Consider the following 20,737-nt stretch of genomic DNA (forward strand, 5'->3'; position numbering starts at 1 on the left):
AGGGGAATCGGTTTGAAAAATGACGGCAAGGGCAAGATGTGATCCATGGCAGCCAAGTGTACTTCAACACCAAAGACCCAACAATAGCAGTACCTGTGGTCAAACCCATAAATAAGATACCCTGCTGTGCGTATTGTACATACACACCCTATGACATCATCAGCATCCAAAGCACAATAGTATAAAGTGTGAAGGCACCTCACACACACTTGTGTATTCCCAAACACTGCACCATCGGTGTAAACAGATGGGGAACTTTTAAAATGTACATGTTGGGAGCTGCCATAGCTTTGATTCATAAGCATATGTTGGAGACTGAAGTTGGTGTGGAGGATGATGCTGAAAACCACCTCAGGCACCAGAGGAGGAGAACAGTTTTCAGACCAAGGGTAACCTACCAAGGACTAGATGATCTGGAGATAGTAGAGCATTACAGGGTGGACAGGGGACATCATACAGTAAATTGTTGAGCTGTGCCGGTCACATCCCAGAGCCAGAAACAACAGAGGAAAACCCATTCCAGTGGACACAAAGGTATGTGTAAGCTTGAGAATACTAGCCACATGTACCTTTCAAAGGCCAACTGGAGATATCATGGGGATCTCACAGGCATCAGCATCCAGGGTACTCCACCAGTTCCTGGATGCCATGTTACCACATGCCAATGAGCATATATACTTCCCCTGAACTCAGGAAGAGTTGGCCAGCAATATACGCCTCTTCCACCATGTGACAGACTACCCAGAGGTACTGGGTGCAACAGACTGCATGCACATACACATCACGTCACCACCCGGTGAGCATGGTAGGCACTGCATAAAATGCAGGGGATACCACTCCATTAACTGCCAGGTCATGTGCAATGCCCAGGGCATTATCATGGATGCGTGTGCTGGCAGCCCTGGAAGCTACCATGACTCCCACATCTGGCATGCCTCACAGCTGTACCAGGTATTTGTCAGGGGGGACATCCCATATGGCCACCTTGCAGGGGATGCTGGCTATGCACTGGAGCTGTGGATGATGACTCCCATCAGAAATGCACACACACCCATGCAAGAATGCCATAATGAGGCACACGCACAAACCAGAATCATCATAGAGTGTGTGTTTGGGATGCTGAAATCATGGTCCCATTGCTTGGACATATCTGCTGGAGCCTTGCAGTACTCTTCAGGCAGGTGTCCCCACATCTTCATAGTATGTGCCGTGCTACATAATATGATCCTGCGGAAACAGCTACAGCAGGGACATAATGATGAAGGCCCTCGCAGCCCACCACAATTGCCAGGGGCACCACAGGCACAGAGGGATTCAGACCACGAACACCCTGTGCCAGCCCCAGTAGGCAGACGAAGGTGTGCCCAGTATGCCCATGCCTTGGCAAAGGGGAACATATAGCACATACACTGACAGCGTAGGCCCCTACGGACTGACACACTTCTCCACCTGCACACACAGTAAACATGGATGGCACACACACGACCACCTGTAAATTGTCATGTATAGGTGGTCTGCTGTGTGCATCCTACATAGGCAGCCCTCTACTATTTCACACACAACTGCTATTGGCACAAGGTAAGTCAATATTTGAACAGTAAATTAAGCTAACAGCATTTGTTGATAGTGTATGTGTAGGTTCCTAGGTACATCGGTAGGTACATGTCTAACTGTCAGAGGCCATTCATAAGCCTAGCCAAAATGCGTTTGCTGTTGCCACCCCATTGGTTAACTGTCCCTCTGTGGAGCAGAGCCAATTGCAGGATCCCTGGGGTGTAACCACTGTTCCCCATCCACTCTGCAAGGATTCCCTGGTGTGTTAATGAGGGGCAGGGATGTAGTTCCAAAGCCTGGGGAGTACCCATGACAGGTATCTGTCACCCCAGCATTCTCCAGTTATGGCTGTGGCAAGGTGTAGCTCATTACAGTGTGTGGCTCACTTTGACATGGATTCCCATAGCTGAAGCATATCCATCAAGCCTCACTTGGACATACCATTAACAGGTATCATCCATATGAACACCGAGTTACACATTTGTTTGCAGTATGGAGGAATAGCCATAGTACACTCTACATACTAAACACCATAACAGTTGTACATATCCCAGATGCCTCAGTGGTAAAGCCACTGACTGTGTCATTCATGGTCCTGGTTCCACGACCTGCAAGGGCTGTTATGTAATTCTGATGTCCCGAATAATGGATGTTGGATGCAGGTCATTAGAGCATGTTTAAGCACATGTTAGAGGGTTTTTGCACCAGTAAGTGCCGGTAAGCAGCGTTTAAACATGACTACATGGATATGCGCAACACAGGTCTAACCTTTGCTGAATATCGTGCAGATCATGGGCAAAGCTGTCCAGAACCACTGAAATGTGCATTATTTACCCTTGTAAACGTATTTCTGACGATATTGTTTCCTTTAATTCTATTGCATTAGAGCCTAATTATACACCTCTATCTGGTCTACAGTATTTGATTGTGTATTCAACCACTGTGATAGATTACATTGCCATTTTATTTCTATTGCTAATGTATGTGATCTGCAATATTCCACTGTATTTTTATATAGTATACCTAGCCACTATCTGCTCCAATTTTAGTATTGTATGTGTCTTCAACACTTCTTCAGCTGCCTATCACCACTACTAAGGAAAAGGTGTTGTTACTATTACACCTGTACTAATCCTCTCTCTACTTTCTCCCCTGTCTCCATTTGTTTTTACCCTGCATATTTCCCTTGGGACCTCGCCTGGGTTGATACATATACCTACTAAAGTCACCAGACTCATCCATTGTTCTGTGGTCCTGCAAGTCTACCTCTCTGCTGCCTCAACCCCCTGCCGGGAAGGTTGAATCAGGTCTCTCCCAGAGGACACAGAAGAAGTATGTGTAACTGCTGCTACTAAGCTTCTGTAATTATACTCCTTGTTGTAATCTGTGTAAGCTATCTCCCTGCCAGAACAGCCAGCGGCCTACACCCCTCCCATCTTTGCCTCTCTACTCTTACCCTTATCTACCTCTTTAATTCCTTTCAGGCTCTTTCCCTTTCAGTCCTCTTTAGCCCATTCACTGCCTTAGTGGACCAGTGTATTTCTACATTTAACCACTAGAGGGCACCCCTCCCCTTTGATATTCCTTTATTTTACTCACTCCTTGCATTTTACCTCACTAGCCTTTGCTTTACTTTCATTTCTCTCTAAACTTATTTTACCTTTACTAGCCTTTGCTTTACTATCATTTCTCTCTAAACTCCCAGCCCCCTCTACCTATTATATCCAGAACCTCACTTACTCTGTTACAGCTTATTTTCCTGCTATCCTTGCTCCACTGATTGGCTCTCGTCCTTCTCCTGGTGTTTCATCTGTCGCCTCTTCGGCTCACTCCTCTCCCCTACCCTGCCCCCAAATACCACCCACCCCCAGTGCCTCTAGCTATATCCCTCTTGTTTCCACACCTACTTCCTCCCTAAACCAATCAACCTTCAACACCACTGACACACCCCCAACAACCTATTATCCAATTTGTAACCACACCCACAGCTAATACATATTATTACATCTAACTCCTAAACCTCTCACTCACTTACATAGCTTAATTACATCCAGCTCCACTCTTACTACTCTTTATTTTACTCAACCTACACAAGAATTTTCTCACCCCCTGCACAATTAACCTACAGCACATATACTACAACTATCACACTTAATACAAAGCAACCTCTCAACATGCCTCTAAATCCTTCATCCATCTTTATTCTTCTATCACTTTCTCTTAAACTATCATATCTTTATCACCTCACCCAACCACATACTCTTTACCATTCACAACTTTATCACACAACCAACCATCTGAACTCCCCACTACCACAATTGCACTCTCCTATCTCCCCCCATCTTTACCCAATAACAGAGCTCTTCACCTTCTCATTCAAAGTTTTCCCCTCTCAGATAAACTATTTCCCCTTAGTAACTAAACACCCCTTGGCCATCACAGCAGACACAAACCGTTTTCTCACTCTACTCAACTATCTTTTGAATCCCATCTTTCATTTCATTACCAGTCTTTTATCTGGTGATATCCATCCCAACCCCGGCCCCTCCTCATCTTCCTCCTCACACAAGCCTATATTCTTTACTTCCCTTAACTCACAAAGTATAGTGAATAAAGTCCCAATCCTCCATGCATGGCTCAGGCATAACAAACCTGACATACTATCTACCTCAGAAACATGGTTAAAGCCTATAAAAGACTCTGAAATAACTCCACCCACCTATTCAATCATCAGAAACGACAGGACCCAAAAGAAAGGCGGTGGATTTGCTCTCCTATACTCGTCTTCCTTGCTAGTCACCCCATATGACAAACCTATTCCTACATTTAAAAACGCTGAAATACTCCTCTCTCCTACAAGTTAACAAGCACAAATACATATGCCTAGCATCCTCTACATCCCAGGGACAATATTTCTACACTTGAAAATATCCTCTCTTGGCTCTCTGACAATATTAGCAATGAAACCATAATTCTAGGAGATGTAAATATTAACTGGACCTCCATCCAGTCTCCAACCATCTTAACATCAATCTTTATAACTTTTCCCAGCTAGTCAACACCATAACCCACCCATCAAAGGACCCCTCCAGTGGCACCATCCTCGACTGGATTCTAGTGTCACACCCCCACCACTTTTCTGATAGCGGTACCCTACCTGACCCTCTTAGTGATCATCTGCCTACTTTCACTCACCGACTCCTCTGCATCTGCATGAACATTGGATGAAAATAAATCACTTAGCACTCAATGCCTCCAAAACAAAACTTATGGTATTCACCCCCTCCAAATCCACTTCCTTCAACATGAACTCTTTCTCAATTACCAGCCTAAATAACTCACCCCTTGAACTAGTGTCTGAAACTAAGCTACTAGGTGTACTGATTGACAATCGGCTTAGTTACAACTCCCATCTACAACTAAATATTAAAAAAACCCATCAAAAACTAGGTATGCTCTACCGTCAGAACCAATACCTTACAAGCTCCTCCAAAATCACACTCGCCTCTTTTCTCATCCCCTCCCTTCTCTATGGGGCTCCTTTACTGACTAATCTTCAGACTTCTCTAAAAAACCAGCTTTCCTCTTGCTATAACAAAATTGCCAAATTCGCCAACAGCCATAGGTCCGCTACTCACCACTGTTCCTCTCTCCAAAAACTAAACTGGCACAAATTACCTAATCATCTCATATATATACAGCTGACTTTCGCTCACAAGCTCATCCTTAGCCCCTCTCTTTGTCCCTCCCTGTCTTCTGCCTTCAAAATGCACCTACCAAACAGAGTCTTAAGGTCTAACAATCAAAACCTACTAGAAGTACATAAACCATCTCATCCCCCAGGTAAACACCTACTATCTTTTAATCTTGCCCGTCTCTGGAACTCACTTCCACCATCCATTCGTACCACCACTAACCAGTACATGTTCAAAAAATCTCTTCATACATATCTAAGATCCCAATGGGATTGTTCTTGCTCTCTCCCCTCATAATTCTATGTTATCCCATTCTCCTTCACATATATGATACATAACTCTTCCTATCTAAGCTTATGTTCCTCAGTATACCTAGCCTGCAATGTAAGTTTATGTTTTCTTCTGAACAACTTCTTTGAATGCATATAACATTACTCTTTTTAACTTATTCTCCTGACATTTAATTCACATCAGATTGTATTGTTTTGAATGCTTCTTGAATTTTTGAGCTTAAATGTGTTAAATGTTTTATCTTTTACTCTGTATAAGTATTATTGTAGTTTTTTTTGTATGTACCTGTTTTCGTCTGTATTGGAGCTTTTCTCCCCAGGACTCCATTGAAAATGGGTTCTTTTGGCCCAATGGACTATCCTGGTAAACCAACTGCAAATAAATAAATAAATAAATAAATAAATTGTACTAATAGTGCCTGCTCTGAGAAGTAAAACGACCACTACCAGGAGTAGAACATGCAACCATGTACACAATCTTCACAATAACCTACCACTAAGCTACCTGAGATGCACCAGTGGTAGGTGTGTATTGTGACAGGTTAAAACACAAAAGGGCGTAGTTCGGGAAATAGTATACATTATCATGTACCCAATGAAAGGTGTATTCTCTCTCTCTCTCTACATATATATATATATATATATATATATATATATATATATATAGATAGATAAAAAATATATAGAGAGAAAGGGTGATAGAGAGATATATGTCAATATATATGGATATACATATATATATATGCAAATATATAGATAGGTTAACAACATCTACACAACCATGGAGGTACATATAAATGGGATATTACCAAATACCGAATGCTTTACATACCGACGCACATAATCACAAGGCTTAAAGACAGAAAGACCACAGTACCGAAACACCTGAACTGCGAGTACTATTATCACGATGTTGAGGGACATTTAGTTAGTTCTTCTGCTGCTGCGGTTCAGGTAGGTACTGTGTGTAAGTGTGTTTCTGATTGCTGTAGTGTGTGTAAGTGTGTGTTCTGAGTGTGGTTTGTGTTTCCGGGGGACTGTAATGTGTGTTTTGGGTTTGCTTCGTGTGTCTGTTTGTGCTATCTTGGAGGTAGATTATTAAAGTAGGTGTGGTGTTGGGGGCGCATCCACCCACATGGGGGGTGTATGGGGGCATGGTCACCTGGCCATACATAGTGTAGGATGGTTTGTTTGGATGTGATTGGTAGCAGTGTGTCTGTGTGTGGGTGTGTGTGTGTGTTCTGTGTTTGTGCTAGTTCTAGGAGTTTGACTGTCACGAGTTTGAGTGTTTGGTATTGTGGGGTTTGGGAGTCTGGGAACGGTAATGTGGTCGTTGGAAAGTGTGTGCATTCCTGAATCCATGGGTATGCCGCATACAGCTGGTGAAGTCTTCAAATAGTTGTATAACATGACCATAGCAATCACACATTCCGCCATGACCGAACATTATGAACAAAGGATATGGAGAGTATATATGTCTATACACTATTACAAATATGTGCTATGAACATGAGACAAACATAGGGTTGCCATCTGTCCCACCTTGCGAGGGGCAGTCCCTCTATGTGCAGTAGTGTCCTGACCAAAATGAGTACAAATACTAATGTCCTACAATCTCAAGACATTTGGCATGTTCCATATTTAATGTAATTGTTGCATAAAATAGTCATCTGCATCCAAAATACCTACATGTAACAAGAAACAGGATAAGCAAGTAAACCACTACAAGAATATAAGCTTTTATATAGGCATATAGTAAAGTTTGATACTTTGTACTGACCGTGGGTATGTGACGGCTTCTAAAATCTGATGTTTGTCCTGCAAATGTCCCACTATTAACATTTGAAAAGGTGGCAACCCAAGCCAAAGAGGTTCAGTCACCAACACAACTCCAGTGAGTGCAAATATGTGACAAAAATACATGAGACAGCTTTCATGTAGCAACATTTCATTACATACCGATGTATTTCTGAAGGGATTGAAGGACTAGCATCACCTGCATGCCCTGCAGGAACCAATTAACAATGGCTTAATGAATTAGCCTGCAATTACCATAGTAGTAGTTCACTAAAGGATAGGTCTTCAAATAGGAAAGGAGCCCTCACACACATATCGAATATGTATAAATGCAGTTCCGACACACTTGCATCTGCTAGGTACACCCACCTACATCTCTCCCACACCAGGAACAATTGCAATACAGACTGTAATAACATCACAGACATCCATTCACTCTGTGACATCTGCAGAAGCCTTAACATACCTTGTCAGAGACACACTATAATGGCCCTATGTGAAATTGTTGCTGTTGAACAATGGAACAGACACTGATGTTACAGGGTTTGGTTGTAATAATCCTGCATCAGATGGCTGTGCATACACCAGGAAGTGTTACCAGTTACTGATTAACAGCACAGTATGATACACATGTACAGTATACCAAAGATGTCAGGTGAGCACAGTTCAAAACACCTAATGTTATATGCATAGCCACACAGCCTTGAGCTACCCAAACATCCTTGCCACACCTAAACATTTGCAGATGTATCAGGTACAAACCCTGCAGAAGTAGCAATGTTCAGAAATATAACAGCTAGACTCACATGTAGAACTACATCCTCTAGCCATTGCACACAATCCACGTGGGCCATGAAATTAATATATCTCTGTGTGTCTCCATATAGCTGTTGCAATTCATCACAAACAACACATCCAGGCCATCTTCCTTGAAGGTAGGGCAAAGGGACAATGTCCAAGTGGAGTATTCAGTTATACCCCACTGTTGCCATGTCGCTGGCTAATGGAGTAGCTGCACAGCTGATGTGTATGTAATCATCTACTCCGGAACACCATTTGGTGGCAGGATACCATGTTACTGATATCTAAGTATAAAAGGATGGCTTGTCATACATTCATACCATATGTACATGTCAGAAAAATGTTACAACAAGGATTGCAACACAAAACAAATAGGATTTATATCACCGTCAACTCGGGTTACTAATAAGGTATGTAGAACACTCAGTATGTCAGTGTATGTAGTGCCTGTTCTATAATAATTAAAGTGTACACAATGCATATAGTGGGAAAAGGTATTATGTAGTGATGTACTGTTGTGCATAGTAATGCTCGTAGAAATTGTGTGTACTGCTGTAAGCCACAAGGTAAACACCTCATACACCACAAGGGATGCTATATAAAGACTTTGAACACAACAATTCCACTCCAGCCGCTGTCAGTGGCAGGGTTGGTCCAACAAGTTCGTCCCATACCAGGGGATAGTATATGTTGATATACTGTAACAGTAGGCATATGTATGGGCATATAACTGAGAATAACATGTTTAAGGTGATCCTGCTGTGCAATTATGATTTGCATTGTGGGATATTGTGGCAAAAATGTGAAATGTACAGTATTGTAGGCAGCTATGTTTAACATTTTACATAGCATTACTGTTATGTTTTGCAAACATCAGGTATGTCTACTGTCATGTACAATACACAATAACAGGATACATATGACTTTTAGTGACCAGACAGTGTATTCACAGGATAGCTAATTGAAATGGAAGAGCTAGTCAATTATACTTGCACAAAGGACATGTAATAGCTTCATAGGTTCATAGTTAGGTACTCTGCTGTCTGGCCAAGACCATTCGTAAGCCTAGCTACAGTGTTTTGACTTGTGGCACCTCCTCAGGTTAGTGTCCTATGCCTGTGAAGAGCAGAGCCATTAGTTCCTGCACCTCTGTACAGCAGTGCCACTGCAGTTTTCCCTGGAGTACATGTCTGTCTCCCATCCACTCATCGAGGTATCTCATGAAGAGTGCTAGTGAGGGTCCCTGCCTGATGTACATAGGAATCGTGTTCCAAAGCATGATGAGTGTCCGGGTCAGGAATGTATCCCCCCAACATGTCCTAGTCATCATTGCATTTAGGTATATATATCCCAAAACATGTGGCTCTCAGGGGCTTTTTCTTATGTGTAGCATATCCACCAATACTGTTTTGGACATGGGCCTTGTATGTTCAGCAGAGATTACCTCTGAGTATGCGGTATGCAAACGAGTACAGTTGGGGTTTCTGTAGTTGGGCTGTATACGTCACCCTTCGGAGGTCAGTATTCTTCTTGGTATGGTAATGTTGTCGTATTTCAAGCCAAATGGGGTGTTGTACCCTTTAATGTGTTTCAGAAGTCATGAGAAGAGAGGCACAATGGCTGCCTTTGTTCTGGCTACAAACCCATTAGAGATTGGTGGGCCACGTAGGATATCCACCTTGCCAATATGGTTATCAAAGGAGTGAATGCTATCTACTTGGGTTCTAAGATCCCTTATTACATCTTATGTATGCAGGGGACTACCACCTATGTGATAGTCCGCAGGTGATTGGTGTAATAAAAAGGGGATGTCTATGCACCTTGTGGCATGCAGCTTGAGGCCATGTTATTGACACCAGGTATCCATCCCAGTGACACCCTTATGGACGGTGTCTGTATCAGCTGGGGAATCAATCATGGCCCCTAGTTTGCAGTCATCTGCAAACTTTTTTCAGGGTAAGTCCTCCTGTGCTAGCCTGTACCTCAGAGAGGCATGTAACGAACATGAGGGGCCCTATGACCGAGCCCTGGGAGATGTCAGTTGTAACTGATTTAAAGTAGGACCTAGAGTATGCTACCTTCACTGTGTGGGCTCTGTCCATGAGACACTTTGCATAACATCTTGTGATGTAGGAGTTAATGTGCAGGTGGATGTGTATGTTGACAATACCTGAATGGGGAATGGTGTTGAAAGCCTTTGAGAGGTCAAGGTAGGCTATGTGGACCTCCTTACCCTCATCTACTCCCTTGGTAACTGCCTCAAAGGACTCCACCAGGTGTAGGAGGCATGGTCTGGCCCTAACAAATCCAAACTAGGTGGGATCAAAGGTTTGGAGGCCACCAATGTCTCTGTGAATGAGATTCATGATGATGTGCTCCATAGCCTTGCAGAACTGTCTAGTCAGGCATATAGGGCAATAGTTCCCCTGGTCCATTGTGGCACCACCTTTGTGGAGTGTGATAACTGTTGCTGTGCCCCTTTCAGGGGACCAAAATACCTGATGCAATGCTATTATTGAATATGGTGCCCAAGTGGGCAGCCAGTTCATTCTGAAGTTCATGGAAATCACAGCCTGGGATGTTGCATGGTCACATGGATGCTGTTTTCCTGGCTTTAGAGAGTGCAGCTTTGAACTGCATAGCTGTGATTGCAGGGACTCTGCATCATTCCTGTATAGATATGAGCCATTTAGGGTGTGAGAGAGGTGTAAAGTTAGCACTGAACCCATCTGGCAGGATGTTGCCAATATCAGTCGATTCTGAAATGTTCGTGCCTTACTGCTTTATATCAGAGCAGATGTGGGTATTGCCATAGAGAGTAGTGATATACCTCTAGAACGCTTTGTGGTAGTCCTTGGAATTAGTCACAGTTATGTTTACATAGCTAGTTTTGGAGGATGTGATATGGGATCTCAGATTCTTACTGAGGCTGACCAGGGAGCTCCTCCACTCATGGGATTGTACTCTACTTTGCAACAGTCTCCTCCTTCTGTTGTACATTATTCCCATGGCAGTGGACCACCAGAGTGACCTCCATTTTCTGGTAGGTATTGTCATGGTTCTGTTTGGGATAGCATGATCTATGCAGTCGTGTAAGTGCTAATTAAGTGCAGTTGTGTATGATTCAGCGGTTGTAACTGTATTGTCCATCTGCCCGGGTGTCATGACATTTACTACTGCTGAAGTTGGCTTTGTAGAAATATTGTACTGTGTTTTCCATAAAGGGTGTGGTACTGGGATGTGGATAACAAGGGTGATTAGCATACATTCGGATCTGACCAACAAGGAGATAACTCCAGGTGTGGAACACCAGTCACACATGTTGGTAATGACCAGGTCTAGGATATTGTTGGCCCTGGTGGTGGTGTGGATAGGTTGATCCAAGTGATTGGAGGTTATGAATCCCAGAAAGCGTTGGCCTAATGTGTCGGTACATGATTAGGTATCCCTGTTAATGGTGGGGTAGTGTCAGTTGCACATCAGTAGTGTGTCTGTTTGAACCCTACTTTCCAGTACACCAAGAAGTGAAGACCATTAACCGTAGGGTATGGTGGGGGATCTGTAGCAAGCTACAATTTGTATAGCAGTTATGGCCAGAGTTAGTTGCAATTGGATAACCTCAGAGTTAGTTGCACTTGGATAACCTCTGATGCATTGTGCTAAGCAACTAGCGTGGAGGTGTGAATACCCTTAGGGAATATGGACACACCTCCACCATGGGTGTTCCGGTCCTGGTTACATGACTGAAAGGTGTGATATCCTGGTAGTGCAGGGGTGCTCTTAGGAGCCTAGAAGCAGGTCCCAGTCACTGCACAGATATCGAAGTGGTCCATTACAAGTAGTGCTTTGGGTGAGTGCGTTTGAGATGAAGATGTCAAGCATTAAGTAGCATTATCCTCAGGTTTTGCTTGCCTGCTCCTGTTATGGTGGTGAATATATTATTTGAACTGTCCCTAAAAAAAGGCACTATAGGAGCAGCAAGAGCCTTAGCCATTATCCGGAATCCCAGGCCTGACAGGTGCAGGCCATCTGTGCCAAAGCATCGTGTTCTGTCGACCATGTCATTCAAAGCAGACAGATACTGGATACCATTGGAATGACACCAGAAGCATAGCCAATTGCTGAAGTAAATCATTTTGTCCTTGTACTGCGTTATCAGTCTGGATGATGGCAGAATGCTAGTCAGGGCTAGGGCGATACCTGCCTGGGCTACATGATCGGAGAGCTATTCCATTCTCTTTACATGTAGTCCAGGAAGGTAAATCTCAGGGCATTCACACTAACATGGGAAATGACACAGTCATATTGTACCTGTTGAGGAGTGACCTGAGTGCATAGGTTATGTTGCGGATCCTGTTACCCGACAGGCAGCTGACAGTATCTATCTCCTTGTGTAGCCTGGTGAATGGGACATCAGTTTGACCGCCTATAGTGTCACCTATGACTAGTGTGTTGGGTACGTTATTTCGGCCTATTGGCTGTGGTTGATGAGCACACTGAGTCTGTGGGCTATAAGTAACTGGCGTTGTGTTGGGGGATGCTTTGGAGTTCTCTGTTGCCTAGACAGAGTAGTATTGAGAGGCTCCGCAAATGTTGTTGTCTTACTATGTGTGGCCTGTGGTGGTGGAGATCTAGTGAGACTATGTGATGAGTGTGGTGTGGTTTGGTGCAAATGTTTAACATCCTCACATGATTGTCAGGTTCAGTCTGGGTTGGAGAGAGCTTTACCTCCAGCATGACTAGATATGTGCATCTCCCACAGGTTGTAGTGTTGTATGTTAGGAGGGGAGTATTGACTGTATACATGAGACAATTTCTATATTGCCTCATGATGCCCATATGCATCATATAGGCAGGTGAGAACACTAGGAATTGACACTTGGGCATGCCTGAATATTTAACTATTTCCCACTAGATAAGTGAGGAAAGTGTGTACAAGAGTTGTTTTACTCTAAGCAAGTGGGAAATGTAAGTACAAACAGTGTTTACCTGTAGGTAATGAGGAGGATTGAGTGTTATAGTAATTAGTAGCTCATGTAGTGTTTACATGTTCTGAACAAGTGCTGGGCATGAATAAGCAACACAGATAGGGTGTTGGATAACATAAACACACTGCCCCCCCAACAGGTGCACAATCACATATCCATGTACACTAGAGAGCCCCTGTAACCATAACTATGATGGTACAAGGTGCACTCAGGCTGCATGGGACCTGTCTACATCCCTGGTTGTATCATACACATATGGCAAAACAGTTTGCTCTACACATGCACATCATGTAAAACATAGCTACATGTCAGTCTGTGAAAACACTGAATGGTGCACACCAACAATTATCACAACCAACAAAGTGGAGACACCACTCATAATGGGAGGCACTGCACTACTACCCTACTGAGTCTGGTCTGAAAGTCCATGAACCTTAATCAATGTATATGTTGTTAGCAGTACAGATGTAGATAACAGTATGGATGATTTCACATTGCATACCATACCTGTGACAGGTCATAGGACATCATCACCCATACTGTGTTCCACCTACACTCAGTATACTAGATGTACATTCGTATGTCACAGGAGTGTTCTGCCAGTGGACTGTTGACAGAACCAACACTACAGAAGGTGTCTGAGTAATATGTGCATATCACACCAGTGCCAGCTACAGTAAAATAGGGTTAATTCATTGTACTCCCCCTCATTGTAGCCCATACCACACAGACAAATGGGAGGCATCTGCCTATGTAAGTATGTAAAGGCTTCCATGTGCATATCTGCAGTGTCACAGGTCATGTCCATTAAGGCAGTGTATGTGTTTATATGTGACATATACACAGCATCAAGGTCGACAGCATTAATGTGGACACATCCAGGCATGTGCTGATAGGTAAGAACACCAGTACAGGCAAACAGACATGCCCACATCAAGACAGCATCCACATGGAGTATGAGCAATGTAATCAGGTGACACACATATATGGTGATAATATCTAATCCCTATTGGGTGTCACATGTGTGTGACACAAACATGTCAGTGGTGTCAGTGTCATGAAGATTTGCAAAGACAACTATTTATATGTAATAAATGTGATACACATGTATGTGCAGCTTTATCTCTGTGCATCTCTGAGATACTGTGACCTCTCTCCATCATTATGTCTTCCAGGTATGCTGAGAGCAAGGCTCCCAGCCTATACACACTTGGAGGAGGAGGTCCTTATACATTACCTCCAAGACAACTATGATGTCCTGTTTAGCCATGTGCCACAGGATGCACAGCAGTGGGATGACCTGTGTCAGGAACTTCACAGGAGGGTTAATGATGTGGGTGGCCATAACTGCACATACCAGCAGGTGCGCAGACACTGCATGGACCTAATCAGATGTGCAAAACAGCATGCAAATGCAATTGTCAGGGAACAAGGTGCAACAGGTGGTGGGCCATCAAACCAGCCCCCACTCACAAGTACCGAGGAGATACTGGCCAACCTATGGACACCAGCAGAACAGCATCCACAAGCCTTGGCTGACATCGTGGAGGTGGGTGTATCTCAACCACCAAGCCTGGAGTTGCCTGGTAAGTCACTACTTCACATATAACTATTACATCCCATATAGTTGCATGTGTCTCTGTACAATATGTAATGTAACATCATATGCAAGGCATGTATACACACATGCCGCATACTATAGTATGCTACTCTGTGAATGCACACATGTGCATACTCCATAGTATATCCTATTGTACTGGCGAATGTGTTAACATGCACATTGCACCCTGTAGCTGTCATACAGATGTGAATAATGATTATACTGCTGTGTCACCCCTATATAAGTACCTCTGTCATTCCGCTAAGACAGCAGGCCATTGCAGGTGAGACAGTTATAAGTATCAGGCATGTTAATGCACAGATCTATTCACCATGTGGCCAGTTAACACATGTACACATAATGTATGGTCCGGTCATAATATACAGGTCACAGCTGCAATCCATCACAATGGCTACCCATGTGCAATACTTACAAACTAAGTGAAACACCAACATGAAACCTCAGAAACTGTCATTGCTAGATGTGTGGACAGCTGTGCATACAATGGTGGTGGTGTTGTTCAATGTAGGAACATGTACTACTCATCAGAACTACACATGTGGGGTACACAAACAGTACTACACAGTGTGCTGGAGTATGGGCAGCCCACAGGATTCACCATTGTGGATTATGCCCCTGCTATGAGTGCACACATTGTGATTTGCCATCTGACATGTCCATGACATGTAGTGGGCCGGCTGCAACATTGTCTCACTATCCCACAAAACATACTCCACATACCAAACATACAACCCTTTGTCCTCATAACCCTGTGGACAGTGGAGTATATAACATCTATGGGTGTATGTCATATGGGACAACACAGACATGTGAGATAGACAGCCATCACAACCGTTTGGCCAACACATGTTCACACATGGCCATGGAGGATGGCCAGAGACATGTAGCAACACACAGTAGATCTGATGTGTTTGTGTGTACACCCTGTTGTACATTGCCTACACATTGTCCAACTATAGCCTTTGTTGAATGGTTATATTGAAGATGTGGAACACTGGACATCCTACAGGCCTGTGCACAGCTTGTGGAGGTATAACATCATTTGACCATATAAGATGTGTTGAACATCATGACTGTGTTACAGCATGACAGTTGTCACCTGTACAGCATCCACATACATACACAGACAACCACATCAGGCGTCTGATACAGTACATTTCCCTTGCTGCTGTTGGACGTCACTGTCAGCCATGCACCTATTGTGTGTAGTACACAAATGTCATGTGGAACATGGTGTATTGATAAGTCTGCCATGTGTGGACATGGTTGCCAGGCAGCTAAAATATGATTGCAGATGTAGAGAGGTGTCATCCGTATGGTCTCCGGTGACCTGTGTCACACATTCCACATCATGGTTTAGTGTGTATATGCCTCAGCAATGTGGGTCACAATCCACAGTATATATGTATTGTGTATGCACACAGTCATGGCTATGCACTGTGTCTGTAATTCACACTGTATAGCAATAGAGATGCCTCATGATTCCATGCAATGGCACTGTGTCTGTACTTCACACTGTATAGCAATATAGATGTCTCATAATACCCTGCAATGGTTATGCACATCTGCTAAATGTGCATTTTATCTGTAGGGTGAACCGACAACACTGCAATGTGACACCATTACCCCACTGTATATGTGACAGGATACCATTGTGTTAAACATGTATGCATATCAATGCACACGTCAGCAGATTAGATGTCATACTACATGTTAATCTCAAGGTCATATGCCACACACCAGCCATGTGTACTGTTAACCTGTGCTGGTCCACATGGTGTAACTCAAGGATGCATGCTTACTACCATGATTGTGTGAAATGTATGGCTTCTGCTATGACACATGCATGCTGATGTGTGCAACCCAGGGATGTATGATAACTACCACTATTATTGTCTGAGCAGCATGCCGTCTGCTGTATCACATGCATGTTGCATGCCTTCTGACAAATCACATGCATGCTGTGTGTGTGTGTGTGTGTGTGTGTGTGTGTGTGTGTGTGTGTGTGTGTGTGTGTGTGTGTGTGTGTGTGTGTTTGTGTGTGTCTGTGTTTGTATTGTAATGTAGAGTCTTTGTCTGCCCTCACAGGTGATGTAGGTGCGTTACCCTCCTGTGGTCCATCTGATGTTAGTATCCCCACAGACTCTAGCAGTGATGATGAACATATGCTTGTGGCACAGGCAGGGTTGTCAGGAGATGAATCTGTGCCATTGGCTGTCATTCAACCTATATCCCCCACATCCCCGCATACAGATCTCATGCCAACACAAACCCCATCACCAGTGGCCATACAGGAAGAACAGCTGGTGTGTGGTAGCTTGGAACAGGAAAGTGTGGTAGCTACAGAAGGTGTCACCATGGTGTCAGGCAAATGAATGGAGATGGGCCACACAGGCATGTGGCCAGTGCTGCTCATAGGAGGACCTCTGACTGACATGCCCCTGCAGGCCAGAGTGCAACACCTGGTGTCACCAGATGCATGTTTCAGGCTGTAATGGCGGCACAGGCACGTGCTGAATGGCAGAACAGAGAAGGGCAGAGGCTTCAGAAGGCTGCTCTCCATTCTTTAAATGACAACATCCAGGCATTGGCAAATGCTCAACAGCAGATTGCTGAGGTTTTGGACAGACGATTGGGTGACATGGTTGGAATCCTTGACTGTGGCATGGCAATCTGCGAGTATGAGCTGTCTGTGCTGGATCATCTGGTAGGAGTGAGGCATAGGGCACATGGACGTAGGCCAGCTACATCACCTGGTGCAGATGTACGTGAAAGAGCTACCTCACATGCTCGCTCCCATAGTGGCAGTTGCAGCAGCAGTGCAGCTGGTGCTGCGCTGTCCACACCAGGACACAGCAGGCCACGTGCACGTGGCCCTGGATGGTCCCAACGGGGATGGTTCCAGTGGACATGCATCATCGGACAGAACCCAATCTGCACCTCTGCCTCATAGTGCCCGTGCAACCCCTGGCAGGTACAGGTCACGTGGCCATGGATGGACACTGTGAGTTGTAAAACCTGGTCTGTACAGTCTGGAGCTCTCAATAATACCCCTGTGTAGGCCAGACACATGGCAGAACTGTGTGAACACATACACGCACACACCAGAAACATCTGTAGGTCACCGCACCATACACATGCATAACAATCACACATGGTCAATTAGATCACAGGCCCTAACCCACACACATGATGTCATCCACTGTTGCAGCCTAGGCCTATGGCAAACATTATCACCCTGTGCATATGATGATGCCTGTGCCACATCCCTGTCATCCACACCATTGGTGCAGGGACATGCTCATATGGTCTTATGCACAGAGTAAACAGAATAGGGAGATAAGTGTACATTACAATTGTTGTGTACTGTTGACATGCAGCAGATATACCATGTAGTACAGGTTTAGAATGCATTGTTTTCTGTTCACAGTATGTGTCTTGGTAACAACAGTAACAGCTTGTTGGTCATGATGTCCTGCTTCCCTCCTTCAGGTCTAATTGCATGTGCCATTGAGTATCAGTGTTCTCAGTTTCCCATGTGTAAATGTGGACTACTCACAAGTATGTATGGCAGTACCTGTATGCTATTCGTAGCTTCAACCTCACTGTTAGAAAAAAACTGACATTACAAAGATGTCTACACATCTACTGATCCAGGAGCATGGGATTTGTGTACTAAGCTACAGTGGCTAGAGACATGACATCCATACCGGGTGACATCACAGGTACAGTTACATGGTGCGGGGAGTTTACATCGCAGTCTAGCTGATGACCATTGTAGAGGCCAGTTGATAGCTTGAGGCCTCATTGTGTAGAAGTAATACACATTCACATTACAGGATGAGAATGCACACACACCGCGTGCACACACACACACACACACACACACACACACACACACACACACACACACACGCACACACGCACACGCACACACGCACACACACACACACACACACACACACACACACACACACACACAGGTATTCACACACATGTATTCAGACACACAGTAACATGCCCACACTCACGGGGTCAACAACACTGTAACACACACACACACACACACACACACACACACACACACACACACACACACACACACTTGATAGTGTTGAGGTGAGGACCCCTGCCTATGTGGTAATCACCATTGCAGTACTGTGCACCCACATGATGCGACACAGAGGATACACATGTACAGGTTGTCAGTAATGCCTAACATCGACGGCATCAACAGGGTAGTAGATTGAATCACCTGGAGGGGTTAGGGGTTCTATCTGTTCACTATGGTAACATACATCCTCAATCCATTGACCAGACAGCCATACATACATACATACACAAACACACACAGTGGAGTCCACAATTGAATGCACCTATGTCATGCACATACAGATAGCTCACATGTGTGTGATACACACCTCACCCCTGCCTATGTCTTGCTTTCTACAATGCAGTATGTACAGATCTCTACAACAATGTACAGGAGAGTGAGTAACAACTGGGATGTATTCCCCACCACACGTGGCATATATGGACCCACAAGCAAACACACATGGCAGAACTTTGAATCAAACACCTGCTATCTTATGAAACATATGACAGACATGCAGCAGTATTGCCCACATTACAATGTGTACTGATGCTACCTTTGGCAATTGTGCTGATATATGCACATGGGAGGTCTTAAGTGTTACAGGTGTCAAGTGATTTACAGTCAGTGACACCCTGACCGCTGTGTAGGTTGTAGGTGTTCCCCTTCAATTAACAGAAACATAGCTTAGTGTTTGCACATGTTATTGTAGGACAGCTTGTGATAAAACTGTGAGTTTTCTTCAGCAAACATCCATCTGCAAAGTTGGCCCACCGCTTAGTTATGTCCACACATCTGTCCATACATGATGTACATCTTACCGTACTGTCAGTATATCACCATATACAGTTGGCAATGATGGGGCTGCACTGCAGCTGCATGTTGTAGTAAGACACATGTCACCTGCAAACATCAGCTACTGCCCACACATGGTAGCTGAATGCACACCACTACATATACATGTGTGTAAGTCCTATATTCCTGTCATTTAGCCATGTTTGCAGGCATTGGAATTGGTGGACATGTGTGAAGACATACATGACACATGGACTGTTGTATGATATAATAGTTGTCATGGGTAATCAGTATAGAGGGAATGTTAACTCAGTCAACATTGATATCACACCATATGTACTGTTAGCATTCAACAGCCATGGACCTACCTTCCATGTGCATGTGTGTAATTGCTGTAGCCACCTGTCTGCATGAAGGAGAGCAACAGCTATGCTATGTACATATGTGTTTTGTGTGTGTGTGTGTGTGTGTGTGTGTGTGTGTGTGTGTGTGTGTGTGTGTGTGTGTGTGTGTGTGTAAGTGTGTGTGTGTTTGTGTGTGGCATGTACATATCCATGACAGGTACATGTATGTCATATCCAAACATGAGGGTGTTTACTGGTGTACAGCAACAGTCATCTGTTACTGCTGTATATGACTCAGGGCCCCTGTTATGTGTACAGCCAACCTGGTTACAAACAGTGGTATCATTGCATTGCATAACACATGATGCAAGTGTGTGAGTACAGTTGATGTAGAGCTAGGTACAGTCCACTGGTCATGGGTCACATGGTGTTGTACTATATGTTCTACCACATGTATGGAATTGTGTTGCTGGTCCAATGACATGGTGATGTCTGAGGGCTACATCCTAGAATGCAGCTTTTGACACTGTGATCTGCACCTGACACATCTGTGATGCCTTTTGAGGGTGTACTGGTCAGTACATGTGACTGGCCTTCATATACATGGGGATACCACCACCTGGAGCGGACCATACCGGTGTTATGGCCCACATGTCTGTATCCGAGGTATACGGTGGTAGTGCTATTGTGCACAACTGAGCCTTCAGCCAGGTGTTCCTCACTGCATTTATGTCAGTATTCCCCATTGTTGGATCTACA

At 44.2% G+C, this 20,737-nt stretch overlaps 1 protein-coding gene across 1 annotated transcript in view; it reads right to left on the minus strand.

Annotated features, from left to right (window-relative positions):
* LOC122808185 (scavenger receptor cysteine-rich type 1 protein M130-like) overlaps positions 1-20,737 on the minus strand; it is a 234,440-nt gene that overhangs the window by 188,673 nt on the left and 25,030 nt on the right. The gene's annotated exons all lie outside the window — the stretch shown is intronic.

The sequence above is a fragment of the Protopterus annectens genome, chromosome 8.part0 (genome assembly GCF_019279795.1).
Source record: "Protopterus annectens isolate FY-2018-M chromosome 8.part0, PAN1.0, whole genome shotgun sequence".
NCBI classification, from domain to species: domain Eukaryota; kingdom Metazoa; phylum Chordata; order Ceratodontiformes; family Protopteridae; genus Protopterus; species Protopterus annectens.